Below are 14151 nucleotides of genomic sequence, written 5' to 3'. Positions count from 1 at the left end.
ATAAAGAATAGAACTGGATTAATTCTGGTAAATTCAGCTATCAAAACGTACAGCTGTTCGTATTTCAAGACCTGCAATCATATTTAACAGGCACAATATACCATCTGTATGAAAGGTTACTGGGACAGAATTTATCGCACCATCAAATCATGCTGAAAATTCAGGCTTTAAAATGCACCATGTAAGTGGGGAATAATGAAGAGGATCCAAGAGTGCTTAGACAGGAAAAACACTTCCTTTTATAATTAAACACACCAATACAAAGCAGGGTTACCTCACATGCACTCTCCAATGAATGCGTAGAGGACATTCCATTCCGGAATAATTACAATCCTCCGGGTTATCGTTTTATTTAGTCAAGTTTAAGCATATCTCACAATATGAACAATCTGCCTAACAATAATAAAAGGCAGGACAGCTGGTTATAGACATCAGAGAGTTTTTTATGGTGAAGAGCTGAGGAAGATGTTTACATGTCATTAAATCAAAAGGTGCTGACTTCCATCAAACATTCAATTGTAAGGAGTTTATTTCTCATTTAAAGCCAATAGGTGGAGTCATACATATCACTTCTTTACGCCCAGTGGTCAATGATTTATAGCACAGATACAGTTGGCCCCAAAGGAACAATCTGCATGGTTCCTCCCACTGTCCTTAAAACCATTCTGACACAAGAACAGACAGGGAGCTAGATCCCAATTTTCTAACGATCACTGAAATTGTCACTGGATACACTAACTTGGCAGCACATTGCGAGTTGAGAATCCACATACATACAATCTAATGAGAGAACCTCTTTGGATTTCATGTACTTAAAACCATCCAGGGCCATGACAGTATCTGTTAAAAGGCCCTTTCAATCCCTGACCCACTGACACTCAATTTTCCAGCTAACCTCTGTCACTCCTTCCTTTGGTGCTGTTGGCACCAAAGTGCCCAGTGTTTGCTTGTGTCAGATCTTAGAGAGAACGGTGATGTTACACTCTCCATCTCTCAGGGTTATTGATTGACACTGTCACATGGAAGGAGGTCACAGCTACCACTTTTTACACAGGGCAGACTCTGGCTGCGATCTTGCTCGGCAGAGGATCTGGGTGCTGATTCAGGCGGGTGACAGGTCCCTGTCATCACAGCCACAGCCCGCTCTCCTCTATGGGCAGGTGGATATAAATGGACCACCTTTTCATTTACACACAACTGCCATCTAATCTGATCAGATATGCAAAAAGGGAATTCCCATCTGTCTGTTTTTAGCGGATTAAATTGGATGTAGGCGGGTGTAAATGGACACATGTCTGTTTACACCAGCTGCTCTATAGAGGAGAATGGAGATTCCAATTGGGTCCGTCTGAAAAACAGACAGGAGATTAGAACGTTCATGTGAAAGGGGCCTTACCCAGAAGCATAGGGGAATTTGTACCGGCGGAGACAGAGGCAGGTGTGTTTGGGAGCACTGGAGCAATTTTGTAATGGAGTAATATTAGCAGGTTGAAGGTGTCACAGACCGGCAAAGTGACATTTTTCTTGGGAGACCAGATATCTGTGTTGGCCTACTGATACGTGGGAAACCTAGGTACAATCATCTCTTATCTATGGGGTTCACATCGTCTTTTATGACATGGTGGTCATGGAGCTTAGTGAAGCCTATAATGATATTTAAAAATACTTTTTATAATGTATTTCACCTCCTGTGACACTTGGTGGGCAGCTGTATTGGTAAATAGAATAAGCTTGTGTGCAAGGGCACTAAGTGTGTACTTTCCAAAGGGAACCCTAGGGACTGAACAAAAATGTCACATGAGTATTGCTAATATTTTCCAGGTGCTGTACACCAGTGGTTCTCAACCTCAGTCCTCAAGTACCCCCAACGGCCATGTTTTCAGGTTTTCTTTTACTTTGCACAGCTGCTTTAAATCATGGTATTAATAAGAGCTATTTTATCTAAGGAAAGTTTCCAAAACATGGCCCGTTGTGGGTACTTGAGGATGGAAGTTGAGAACCACTGCTGTACACTATTCAATATATATACAACGTACAAGGATATACTAGGAAAGAGAGAAGATAGACAAGCTGGATAGGTAGGGGTAGGATAGATTAGATGCATAGATAGGTAGATAGACTGACTCAATATATGACCTGGATCACCTTGCACAAATTCATTTTCATAACAAGCATTTCCCAAACTCTCTAGGATTACCTTAATCATTTTTCCATCCATACATAGAGTGGGTGTGAAAAAGCAAGCAAATCAAATTAACACAAAATATCTTTCTTCAATTTCTCATTTCCTCGCTGTGGTGTGTGTTTGTCTTGTGAAGAAATGTTAAATTACCTTGAACATGTCACTTAACTCACTCTACCTAGGGCATATCTTCCAGATGGTCCCGGAAATGTTTCCATGAAAGTGACATAAGTTGTCTAAAGACAGTGTCAGTGTATAGTTAAAATGTTGATGCTGGTGTCATCACTGTGGTAAAATAGGCATCTTGAGGTGTTTCTTGTTAAAATATTCTGTTGCTTACTTTTAGTGTTGACAGCATGTGCACAGCACTTTTTTCTAGAGTCTGGAATTTCCATATGCGCCAACAGGCAGAAGAGAAAGACAGCTAAAAGGAGAGCTTGTTATTCCAAAGATAAATAGAGGTCGTTGCACTCAGCAGAACAAAGTTTGGTAGTTGACACTTGATGACTGCGTATTTCCAGCAAAAAAAAAAGGTACATATGTACATAAAATATTTATAACATTTGTCTGAAGAATATAACAGGAGTTTTTGGGGGGCTGGCTGATCTTTTAGGTTATGATGCTATTCTCATCAAGATTGGTATTTTCAGAATAAGCTACACCCCAAGTGTTTGCACGGAGCTTTATGGGACTTAAAGTTTAACCAGAACAGCAAGTCTAGACAAAAAAAATAAGGAATTCCAGGAAATGCTGCCTTGCCTATATCCTAAATTTACAATGTCAGCATAATTTTTTTTATCATGGTGATTTTCATGATTCTGTTTACTGGATCAGAGCTTTGAGAGTTCTCCTTGGCAGGATCGCAGCCTTGTCACTTAGACTGTACTTGGAAATCTCACTATTCCTGTGAATTATACAGTAGCTCTGTACAAACAATTCTTCCTGTAGACTGCAGTAGGAAGGATGAAAAGCTGTTATAACTTCTTTCTGAATGACTTGGGCCATGCATAATTACACTGAGCTTATTCCAGACTGGGAATCATTACAATAAGTGTACATATTATAGGGAAACTGTAAAGAACAAAATTAAGTTGTATCTCTATATATTTGCACATGCCCACTTTGTTTTGCACACAGTATCCAGGGGTTTTCTAGAGAGAGATCACAGCAGAGGTTGTTAAAAGTCTGTATATGGCTGCACAGAGGGAAGAGAATGAAAGGGGATTGTCAGGTCATCTGAGTCCAGGTGACAGATGCACTCCATAGGAGTCAGGAGTGCACCGCTAAGGTAATGGACCCTAGGACGGACTGCTGCAGATTGAACTCTGGGAGGTTCAGGAAGCAGGTCTACTGGAGCACCAGCACAGATCCCACTGGGAGCTAGAGCATAGATTCCCCAGGGAGCCAGCAAGTGTTCACCAGAGCCTTTAGGGGTGAGGATGGACTGCGCTGCAGTCTGGCTCCAGGTCGCGGCCCCTAGGGTCTCACAGCTCACTCTCACAGTAGACTACAGGAGAAAGAGGAAGGAAGCAGCAGGCTGGAACAACAAGGATAGTAAAGGGATAAGCCAAAGGTCGGGGCGACTAGCAGACAAGGATAAATATAGAACACGCCAAAGGTCAGGGTCACAAGCAGACAGGGATAGTCGAGAACAGGCCAAGATCGGTAACTGAAATCAGACGTAGGAAACACAGCAAGTTGCACACGAAAGCTAAACACACAATGGTTGATCAGCAAGGTTGGCTTGCAATGCACAGGTTAATATAGTGTTCCTAATTAGAGGCTGAGGTGGAGCTATGCTGAGGGAAGATTATATAAGCAGTCAGGTGAGGGTAGCTGGCCTCTAAAGGTGAACACATGGAAGAGAGGTAAGCTGACAGACAAAGATTATTGCGTAACCATGACAGGGATAAATTACAATGCCTTTATCACTTGTTTATGTAAATTTTAGCTTGAGTTATTGAGCTCTGTAAATAACCAACTTTTATTATAGCAGGTAAAGTCTAGTACACACTATCAGTTTTTTTTTGTTGTTCAACCCAGCGGGCTGAATGAAAATAAACTGAAGAGCTCAGGAGGAGATCATGTACCAACAATTTGATGTTAGTACAGCTGAGTTATTGTGTTCTGACAGGGGGACGACCCCCCCCAGCCAGAACACACCTGTCAGCGCTCGCAGCCATTGGCTGAGATCACTGATCAGCTTTTCGGTCATGCCCCTTAGATAGAGCTGGACATTTGGCCGGATTGGCTGCCATAAACACATGCTGCATGTCAGCCGGTTTCTAGTGAACCAGCTGATACTGCCTGATATTCGGCCCGTATGTACGGGGCTTAAAGGGGTTATGTGGTTTTGGATTGATAACACCAAACAAACTGCTAGAATACAAAGTGTGGGTTTCCCTAATTAGGAGATTCAAAAGCAAGACCCACTAATCCTTTTCACTTTGCTAATGACAGTTTAAGCTTTTAGAACAGGGGTCTCCAAAACTTTCTAAACAAAGGGACAGTTTACTGTCCGTTAGACTTTAGGCGGGCCGGATTTTGGTCAGTGGGAGTAGAAAATGTCCTGACATCAGTGGGAGTACATAATGCCCCATCTTTGTTGTGATTGCCAGAAATAGTGCTATATCGTTCGTGTTAAAGGAAGGAATTGTGCCCCATCGTTGGTGTCATTACTCCCAATGACAACAACAATGGAGCAAAATTCCTTCCTTTGACACCAACGATGGGGCCCTATCATTAGTGTCAGTGGGTGGAACAGTACCCCATTGTCAGTGATAGTGGCAGGAGTGTCCTATTTCTGGTGTCAGTGGATGGAATAGTGCCCCAAGGGCCAGATAAAGGCAAGCAAAGGGCCGCAGTTTGGTGACCACTGTTTTAGAACATAAAATCATGATACCGTGGTGTGTTTTTATTTTCTTTTAAACAGATTAGAATCCTAGGATTGAAGAACAGCTAAACTCTTATCAATGTGGGTGGAGCTGTTTCTGTTGTACCATTTAGTCAACTCAAGTTCTTTTTGGAAACTTATGGGTGTGCTCTTCCCCAAGAGAGGCCACTAAGATGTTAAGATGTTAATCTTGTAAAATTCTGTTGCAGATAATGTCATCTTAACTTTTTACTCAGAAATCAGGTGTACACTATTCTGTGTAGCCCCCTGGTCCCAAACTGGGGCTACCATGTAAATTTCGTTTTTGGCTGGGCTGTAAACAGCTCAGACAGATTATACAGTTTATCTGGTCTTTCCCTAAATTCAATTAGGTTGTGCATTTCTCACTGTTGCCAGTAGGTGTCCCTGGTACCGCAGGCCATAGTATGAGATAGTACAACTAGAATGAGTTATGAATATTTATATTTCTTCCAGTCAGCCCAGTAGGAGGTTCCTTGCAAATGGTGCATTGTGGGAGAGGATATATATTTGCGCCGGGAGGAAGTGGGAGCTAGAACCCTCTAAAAAGAGGGTATCTGCTCCCCCCCCCCAAAAAATGACATGCCAAAAGTTAAATTTTTGAGTGGAACTCCGCTTTAAAGCCAGATGTGGCAGTTTACTTGAATATGCCATTATTATTTTTTACCTACAATCGTTAATGTAAAGACTTGATGTAGGAAATAAAAATAAACGTGCAGATCTTTTGATCTAGCTTTTTCAAAGGAAGTGACTAGAAGATTTCTTCTGTTGTTGAAGCAGTAGTCTCTTGAGCTGAAGGCACAAAGTATATGCACAATATTGTTGTTCAGTGGTAGTACACATCACAGCCAGCCTTGATCATTGTGAGTGATATTAATTAAACAAACGTCTCATGTCATGATGAAATATAACTTCAAACAATTCAATATCAAGTCTATAAATGTCTGATATTTTTTAAATGTTCTAACCTTCAAAAGTATTAATTCACGGATGAAATAATATGTACATGGTGGGAAAAAAAGAGGTATTACTAAAAGTAATACCTATGGTCGGACTTTATAGGCCAAGAAACAATGGAAGAAAGGGGGATAATATAAAACGTCACATTTATTGAAAAGGTATAAAATATAGACATAATTCGCACAAGGGCTCACTGTACAAATTGCATAAATGCATATGTATTATGTTTTTTACTATTTTCAACAATTCAACAATGTCTATATTTTTACCTTTTCAATAAATGTGACGTTTTATATTATCCCCCCTTTTTTCCATTGTTTCTTGGCCTATAAAGTCCGATCATAGGTAGTACTTTTAGTAATACCTCTTTTTTTCCCCCTTATTATTACGGACGGGGCAATTTAGTGCCCCTTCTTTCTAAATATGTACATGGTATTTCTAGTGACACATTTCTATTTTTCCTTTTTTAATTGAGCAGAACAAGAGTCTATGCTTTACGTTAACAATGTATTATATGTCCTTGAAAGCAGGGGGATTGCTATGTCTGGATCCCACTGAGCACCCTGGAAAAAAGACCTTAAAAAGCCTCGCCCTCGGTACCATAACTCCTTTGGTTTTGTATCCCCTGCTACCCCAAGGCATAAAACAGCACACATCCTTTTAGTGCAGGACAATGAGCTTTATGGCTCTGCCCCCCAAAGCCTAGTACACACGAGTTGAATGTCAGGTGATAAAAACACAATAATTCTGCGCTCCCACACAAAGGGAGAAGGACACAGCAGCTAACACAACCAGCAAGTGTAAATGTAGTCAAAATAACAAAAAAAGTGTAGCGTTAGAGAAGGTCCCAAAAATACAGTCTATGGCTTGGCAATTCAATGATCATAAATTGGCAAAGACCATCATTATAAGTAAAAAGTCCTCTGGAGCAAATCTACATATGAGGAATGATCATCCGTCACACACGGTCCATACACCACCCAATAGAAGTGAAGAGGCTTACCAGAATTGGTGGACCCAACAAGGCATACGCCAGGTGGAGTCAATCAAGCTTAGGGGGTGCTGGGTTGAAGTGGGCCCAGACGGGCAGAGTTGGTGGAATGGCTACCACATAGCTGTGTTCTTCAAGCGTGATCGGGTCAGAAGATGTGAAAATCCAGCGCCCATGGAACGTATCTCTCGGATCCGCGTATGAACCAGCAATATCAGTAACCGAATGAAGAAAAGGAATGGCCAAATAGTGTAAATCCGTTTTAATGGAAAGTATAATAAAAAAGTATACACTCACATTAAATGATAAGTAAAATCAGCGCTGTGAAGAAAGTGACGACAGCGGGGTCCTACCCGACACGTTTCGTCTGCATAGACGTCATCTGGGGGGCGTCCCCCCAGATGACGTCTATGCAGACGAAACGCGTCGGGTAGGACCCACTGTCGCCACTTTCTTCACAGCGCTGTTTTTACTTATCATTTTATGTGAGTGTATACTTTTTTATTATACTTTCCATTAAAACGGATTTACACTATTTGGCCATTCCTTTTCTTCATTCGGTTACTGATATTGCTGGTTCATACGCGGATCCGAGAGATACATTCCATGGGCGCTGGATTTTCACATCTTCTGACCCGATCACGCTTGAAGAACACAGCTATGTGGTAGCCATTCCACCAACTCTGCCCGTCTGGGCCCACTTCAACCCAGCACCACCTAAGCTTGATTGACTCCACCTGGCGTATGCCTTGTTGGGTCCACCAATTCTGGTAAGCCTCTTCACTTCTATTGGGTGGTGTATGGACCGTGTGTGACGGATGATCATTCCTCATATGTAGATTTGCTCCAGAGGACTTTTTACTTATAATGATGGTCTTTGCCAATTTATGATCATTGAATTGCCAAGCCATAGACTGTATTTTTGGGACCTTCTCTAGCGCTACACTTTTTTTGTTATTTTGAATGTCAGGTGACATCGGCCGGTTCAATAAAAACTGTCCGACATTCGGCCCATGTGTATGGCAGCTGGTCTGCTGTTTAGCCGGCTTCTGTCAGAAGAGCATGCTAGAAAACCAGCAGCCGATCAGCACTCTGAGATCGCTGACCGGAGTGTTCTAGCAGGGGCGGGGGCATTCCCATGTCAGAACACAATAGCTCAGCAGGGGAGATCGCTGTACTAACATCAGATGGTAAGGCCTGGTTCACACCTATTTTTCACTTTTTCAGAAACACACTATTGTCCATTTAACATGGTTTCTTATGGGTCACGTTCACATCTGTGCATTTTATGGAAAGGACCAGGGACTTTTTTCTGGTTTTTGGTTTCACAGACTTCAATGGATCAAAAGCACATATTGAAAAACGCACCTGCAATATGCAAACTGCAACCTGCATAGGTGTGAATCATGACACATTTTACTAAGTTGAGTACAGCGGCTTTGGCACATGAGTTTAGGAGCAGCAGTGTGCATAAGGCATCTTGCACATGATACTCCTGTTTGAGCATCTACTTTTTCAGACGGTTTCTTTCGTATGTATTTACGCGTATTTACGTGCATTTTTGCTATATGCATTCACGTGCAAATTTGCAAAAATGTATTCTCGCTCTGCACAATATGTAAGTGGGCATTTGCGCGTATTTGCATGCATGAGGTATAAATTACTGACCAAAAAAGCAGATTTTTCTTTTTTTTTTACTGAAGAATGCACGGCACTTGTTTATGCACCTGTGTGCATGGGAACATTACAATTAATGGGATGTATTTTAGCTCAGTAAAAAAGAAAACTGTACTGAGCTTTTCCAAGCTGCATGGTGCAAGAGGCCTAAGGCCTTACTGGTAAATCAACCAAGCAGCAAAACCAAACAGTACATTTCCTACCACCAAATGTTTTTTTCTGGTCTTTGCATAGGAAAAAGAAGACACAGGATCACTAAAAGCAAAGAGTTGTTGCAATGAAGATGAGTAAATACCTCATAGGTGATGGTATTGAGTCATGGAAAAGCTGCTTAGAGCGGAGAGAGCCCTTTTGTCCCTTGTGTATGTATGTTGCATGCATTTGTATGCAGTCTATACGTATTATGCATTATGTGTATGTATGTTGTATGCATGTGTATGCGGTGTCTATGTATGTGCGTGCAAAGGTGTACTGCTGTGCTATGCATAACAAAGTGGTGGTGAAAAGAATCAACAAGGAGCTGTGCACTAGGCTCTATACACATTACTTCTGACTACTAAACTGTGTACGTTACATACACGTTACCTCTGCACTCCAGCCCCCCACACTCTACATAACACAACTGACCCCTGCACTAGGTGTCTCAGAGTCGAGGCAGAAGAACAGAGAACATAGTCCACCAAGGGACTCCAGCGGGGGTAGCGGTACACTTTATTATTGTATCTGTAAATCTGACATTTTCATTTGTTTTTGCTAATGTTAAGGAAATTGTAAAATCTGTATATAAATGTATTCTATTTTGTATGTTTGTCTATGCATGTCACACTGCACTCATTGTGCATACAGCACTAATAATCTTTTCATTACATGTTTGCATTCTTTTGAGTCCTGATTACAATTAGCCTGCCTATGTTACGCCCCTTGTTACCATAAAAGTACAATGGTAATACTAATGTGATACCTACGTAATCATGTGTATAAAAAAATTTAAATTGCGTTGAATAAACAGAACAGTTATTTGGAAAGCTGCTGAGTGTATCTTTTGTGTCTGTTCCCTACTGTGGTAGTTATTAGTTTGGAATCTCTAATCAAAATGAGGATAGGAGTTGCCTTTTTATGAAATATCCAGAACAGCTAATAAAGATTTTTACAGTAGAAAAAGATAACTTTAAAGAACTTTAATCGTAACCCTTGGCATGTAAAATAAAATCTTAATATATTCATATGTATTATCAAAGACCTTATGAGAAATGTTTCCAGATTTTCTAAAAAAAGCTACAAAAGTAAAAAAAACAAAACAAAACCTCATTATGCTTTATTGTCTATCACTTATTACCAGAGGAATTTTTCAGAAGGTAGAAACTGCATTTACAGTACAACACCTTCAAGGAATTTAATCACACCCACACAACACCTAGTGATGATGACTGATGCCCATTTCCACTCTAAGAACAGAAAACAGAATTGTTCTTTACCATGGCATTCTATTCATTTTTGCAGTGGAAATGGCTGCCTATTTTTTTGTACTGAAAAATTAGCAATATGGCCTAGCAGCAGTTGCCAGTTTAGCCATGCTGACAAAATCATCCCTGATCCCAATAATGGCATTCAGGTAAATTCCCTCAAGCTTAAAGATTGTACTAATTGTAAATTTAGATGCATTTATTGTAAAATTAGATGAACACCAGGTAGATAAAAACCTACACATTCATGGCGTTATATTAAAGGTGCATCTCAAAAAATGTTAATACCATCAAAAAGGTAATTTATTTCAGTAATTCAATTCAAAAAGTGAAGCTCATATATTATATATATATTATATATATATATATATTATATAGATTCATTACACACAGAGTGAATTATTTCAAGCATGTATTTCTTTTAATTTTGATGACTATGGCTTAAAGCTAGTGAAAACCCAAAATTCAGTATCTCAGAAAATTAGAATATTGTAAAAAACGTTCATTATTGTACACTCATATTGTCACACTCTAATCACCTGTAAAGGTTTCCTGAGCCTTTAAATTGTCTCGGTCTGGTTTAGTAGTTTACACCATCGTGGGCAAGACTGCTGACTTGACAGTTGTCTAGAAGACAATCATTGACACCCTCCACAAGCAAGGTAAGTCACAAAAAGCTGACTGTTCACAGAGTGCTGTATCCAAGAATATTAATGGAAAGTTGAGTGTAAGGAAAAAGTGTGGCAGAAAAAGGTGCAAAAATGTTTGAATTGAATTATTGAAATTAACTTTTTAATGATATTCAACTTTTTTGATATGTGACTGTATGTATTCAGTAAAATGAACTTGTCTTCAAAAATTTGTCTTGACATTAGTTTCTGTAAAATACTCACACTTGGGGAGGGATGACAGCACTAGGAGTTCAGCAGGTTCTATTACACTGCACATGTGCTAATAACATCAGTGTCCTGCTTATCCTTCATTGTCCAATGAGCACGTTGTGCGGGTATTTTGGAACAAGCTGTGATGTGGATAGGTTTTCTACCAAGTGTACTTGGTTTATAGGACCTGCTGCATAGAATTCCAAAAACTGTGGCAGGCAAAATAATCATTTCATGTGTATTCATCTGTACTTGTGTATTCAGGTGGCAAAAAGGGATGAACAAAATTACCAGCTTCCCTTTGCACAAATTTGCCAAATACTACACCTTTCAAGAATGAAACACAATCTTTGAATGGAGGATGGGTGGATGATTGAAAGGTCCACCCCTCCATTCATTGATTATGTTTCATTCATAGAAGCTGTAGTAACGGAGGAGGGGAGCAGAAAGGGTGGGCATTGTTGGGCATTTTTGATGAGAGCCTGTGACAGCTCCTCAACCCTTTCGCCACCGGGTCCGGGATTGTGTGTGAAACTGACAGGCAGACTCCTGCCTGTCAGGTGAGAGCATTCATATGGCGGCGCTGTTGCCCGATTGCTCTCACACACCCCCGGTACCGACACCACCCACCTGCTGCCACGCCCTGCCATGCTTACTGGGCTCCACTTGCCCATCTGCGGGCCCGGGAGCTCCATGGCGGGTGCCGTAGGCTGGCAAAAAAAATAAAGCTATACCCATGCACATAAAGTCCCCCCCCCAAAAAAAATGTTGAGGTTCCCCCCACCCCCACATATGAGCACGAATGTAAATGCATGTGTCGGGGCACCTACGTGTGAAAAAGTCGATTGCGATGCACATGTTGCATATCGCCGTGCACGCCGGAGTGAGTGTGTTACCTCCATGGTAACAGCGAACTGATACCCAATAGGGGGCTTTTGAAGCGTCGCCTATAGAAGATATAGGGTACTGAAGTCTGATGCCATTTCACGGGCGCACAAAAATTTAAGTTTTGGCATGTTGGGTATCTATTTACTTGGTGCAACCTGGTCTTTTATATTTTACCAAGAATTTGGGTAATTTATTGCGTTTGTTTGCCCCACGTTAGTGTTTTTTACAGAAATGTTGCCTTTCCTAGACCTTTGCAGTAATATCTTGTGACATAAAAAATTGGAACGACCACTATTTTATTTTCTGGGGTGTCTGCTTTCAGAAAATATATAATATTTGTGGGTTTTGTGTAATCTTCAGGCCTAACATGATTTTTTAAACATTTGTGCAGAAAACGCAAAAACTCTGGCACCAAAAGGGTTAACCTCTGCTGCTGTAATCTTCCGGTTGGGGGGCATCTGAGGATGGAAGATTTCTACTGATTTAGAAGATACAGAAGGTAAGTAAGTAATGTCCCTTGTGCTGATTTTGTATTTTTTTGTCAGTACACATATTTACATCAATGTCATATTTTTAGACTGTTCCATCACTATGGGGTGTATTTATAAAACATAAAAATACAGAGCTATTCATTCTGTGAAACTGAATGTACATTTGTTCTATTTTAATGGGGCAAAATGTAATTGTTTTTAGGTTTTTTTCTACTCAGATCGAATGTTGTTCATTCATACAGTATTCATACAGGATTCATGAAGAAAATACTGCATAATGGACACTAGATCAAGCTAACATTATTTTCTATGATCATCAGCTCCATTTAATATTTTCTAGTATTTTTCTAATTTATTCTATATTGTATGAATGAATAAAACTCGACCCGATGAGAAAGTAGCCTTATAACATTTGATTTTGCCCCAATTCACACAGAATGAATGTACATGCATTTTCAAAAGTTTAATATTGCTGTGAATTTTTTTTATAAATACACCCCCATGTGTTCATTTACATACGCACTGTCTATATTATTTTAGCTCTGATGAAGAGGTGTTTATATATCTCAATGTGTTGGCTTATTATTTTGGATTTCTTTGGTTAAAAAATATTTTCAGACTTCAACACTGGTGAGGATCTGATGTTTTCATACACCTCACAGAAGAAGCCATGGGCCTTCCACAGAGTTTGGATAGAAGTAACAGGTGCGGAAAAATTGGTTTCTGGGTGTTGGTACACCATAACCCTATAGAGGTACTCTTGATGAAAGCAAGAATTGGCCTTGCTGTCAAAAATTGCAATGATATGCACCTGTTAAACAGGTGCAGAAAAATTGGTCTTTGGGTGTTAATTGTGCCCATGAAACCTACACCAAAAACATTCTTCCAGATGAAATCAACACCCACAACACTAGGCAGCCTAGAAGTCCTGCAGAGATTCCACATCCCAAAAACACTTAATCAGCAACATCGGCATCAGGGGCTTCAGCAGCACTGAATGCCCATTCGGAAAGCACTCTGTATGCAGGGCAGCCCAGCATCCAATTGCATATTGGGCAAGTTCTGGCCAGTGGTCTATTCTCATGACCCAGTAAGCCAATAGATTGTCGACTGGAAAGCTCTCCATCTCTGTTTTCGACTCTAGATAATCGTCCACCATGTGATGCAGACGCTGCCGATGGGATGTGGAAGCTGACAGCCCTGGGTGGTGAGGACTAAAAAAATAGTGAAATGCATCACTTAGGTGGCTGCTTTCTCCACCACTCCTCTCTTGACCAAAAGAAGCCTCAAAACTAAGTTTCCTATGACACTGTAACCTACCGGAGTCGGGTAAAGCGTTAGATTAACTCTTCTTTAAGGTGTTCAAAAGATATTTCATCTTCTGCACTCTCTGTGGGGACAGGATGAGTTTTGAGACTTTCCTCTTGTAATGGTGGTCAAGGAGGGCTGCCAACCAATAGTGATTCTTCTCCTTAATGCCACGTATTCTAGGGTCCTTTCGCAGGCTTTGAAGCATGAGGGAGCCCATGTACCGCAAATTTGCGGAGGCATGAGAAGCAGACTCCTTGGGGTCACTGAGGATTATAGTATCTGGAACTGTCTCCTCCCACCCACGTACTACTCCCAAGGATTCTGGGGATGGAAAACCAACTCTTACTGTTTGACGTATGTTTTTCCTTTGCTTCAATGCCTCCAAAACTACCAGAA

General features: G+C 40.7%; 1 protein-coding gene and 1 long non-coding RNA gene across 9 annotated transcripts in view; one reads left to right on the top strand and one right to left on the bottom strand.

Moving 5' to 3' along the window:
* The window catches only part of DLGAP1 (DLG associated protein 1), an 834809-nt gene that overhangs the window by 245763 nt on the left and 574895 nt on the right, over positions 1-14151 (bottom strand). The gene's annotated exons all lie outside the window — the stretch shown is intronic.
* Positions 1-14151, top strand: part of LOC141145081 (uncharacterized) — a 136464-nt gene that overhangs the window by 57411 nt on the left and 64902 nt on the right. For both annotated transcript variants that reach the window (XR_012244509.1, XR_012244508.1), the window contains exon 3: positions 12345-12452. This is a non-coding gene — a long non-coding RNA (uncharacterized lncRNA). The remainder of the gene's footprint in view (positions 1-12344; positions 12453-14151) is intronic.

This window comes from Aquarana catesbeiana, linkage group LG05 (assembly GCF_042186555.1).
Source record: "Aquarana catesbeiana isolate 2022-GZ linkage group LG05, ASM4218655v1, whole genome shotgun sequence".
NCBI classification, from domain to species: domain Eukaryota; kingdom Metazoa; phylum Chordata; class Amphibia; order Anura; family Ranidae; genus Aquarana; species Aquarana catesbeiana.
Note: the sequence above shows the minus strand (reverse complement) of the source record. Positions and strands in the feature narration are given on the sequence as shown.